General features: G+C 50.2%; 1 protein-coding gene across 1 annotated transcript in view; it reads right to left on the bottom strand.

Annotated features, from left to right (window-relative positions):
* Positions 1–1,523, bottom strand: part of ZNF554 (zinc finger protein 554) — a 12,747-nt gene that overhangs the window by 5,537 nt on the left and 5,687 nt on the right. The window lies entirely within an intron of this gene.

Here is a 1,523-nt window from a genome sequence, read left to right as displayed (position 1 = left end):
CTCAGCTTCCTGAGTAGCTGGGATTAGAGGCATGCGCCATCACGCCCGGCTACTTTTGTATTTTTAATAGAGACAGGGTTTCTCCATGTTGGTCAAGCTGGTCTCTCAGGTGATCCACCTGCCTCGGCCTCCCAGAGTGCTGAGATTACAGGCGTGAGCCACCGCTGTATATATATTTTTTGAGACAGAGTCTCGCTCTGTTGCCCAGGCTAGAGTCCAGTGGTACAATCTTGGCTCACTGCAACCTCTGCCTCTCGGGTTCAAGCGATTCTCATGCCTCAGCCTCCCAAGTAGCTGGGATTACAGGCGCCTACCACCATGCCCAGTTAATTTTTGTGTTTTTAGTAGAGATGCGGTTTTGCCATGTTGGTCAGGCTGGTCTCGAACTCCTGGCCTCAAGTGATCCAACCACCTCAGCCTCCCAAAGTGCTGGGATTACAGATGTGAACCAGTACGCCCAGTCTGTATTTTTTTATCACAGTAAAAACATTTTTTTTAAATTAAGAGTACAAATGCTCTGTGATATGGCTGGGCTGTCTCCCGACCCAAATCTCATCTCAAATTGTAATCTCCACGTGTCAAGGGAGGCACCTGATGGGAGGTGATGAGATCATGGGGTCGGTTCCGCCATGCTGTTCTCGTGAGAGTTCGTTCTCATGAGATCTGATGGTTTTTAAGGTTTCCCCTGCTCTCTTCTCTCTCCTGCTGCCTTTTGAAGAAGGTGCCTGCTTCCCCTTCTGCCATGATTGTAAGTTTCCTGAGGCCTCCCAAGCCATGGGGAACTGTGACTCCATTAAACCTCTTTTCCTTTTCTTTTTTTTTTCTTTTTTTTTTTTTCTGAGACGGAGTCTCGCTCTGTCGCCCAGGTTGGAGTGCAGTGGTGTGATCTCGGCTCACTGCAAGCTCTGCCTCCCATGTTCAAGCAAGTCTCCTGCCTCAGCTTCCTGAGTCGCCGGGGTTACTGGTGCCCAACACCACGCCCGCCTGATTTTTTTTCTATTTTTAATAGAGATGGGGTTTCACCACGTTGGCCAGGCTGGTCTTGAACTCCTGACCTCAAGTGATCCACCCTTGTGATCTCTAAGTGCTGGGATTACAGGTGTGAGCCACCACGCCCAGCCGAGGGCGTGGTATTCTTTACAGCAGCGTGAAACGGACTAAGACACTCTGACTTTGTTCCCAGGGGGAATCAGAGAAGTTATCTAGGCCTGAGCTGAGACATGCAATTCCACTGCAGCTCCAGCTATCACGTACTGAACAAGGAAGGTCATCTGTTCTCAGAGAAACCAGACCACGAAAGCCACAAAACCAGGACCCACGTTTGTCTTATTTACTGATGAATCCCCCATTCCCAGCATGGTGCCTGACACACAGTAGACACTAGATGAGATGGTTTGGCTGTGTCGCCATCCAAATCTCACCTTGAATTGTAAGAATCCCCACGTTGGCCGGGCGCGGTGGCTCATGCTTGTAATCCCAGCACTTTGGGAGGCCAAGACGGGTGGATCACGAGGTCAGGAGAT

The sequence above is a fragment of the Mandrillus leucophaeus genome, unplaced genomic scaffold (genome assembly GCF_000951045.1).
Source record: "Mandrillus leucophaeus isolate KB7577 unplaced genomic scaffold, Mleu.le_1.0 Scaffold54, whole genome shotgun sequence".
In the NCBI taxonomy this organism is placed as follows: domain Eukaryota; kingdom Metazoa; phylum Chordata; class Mammalia; order Primates; family Cercopithecidae; genus Mandrillus; species Mandrillus leucophaeus.
The sequence above is the reverse complement of the archived record's forward strand: the minus strand, read 5'-3'. Positions and strand labels throughout refer to the sequence as shown.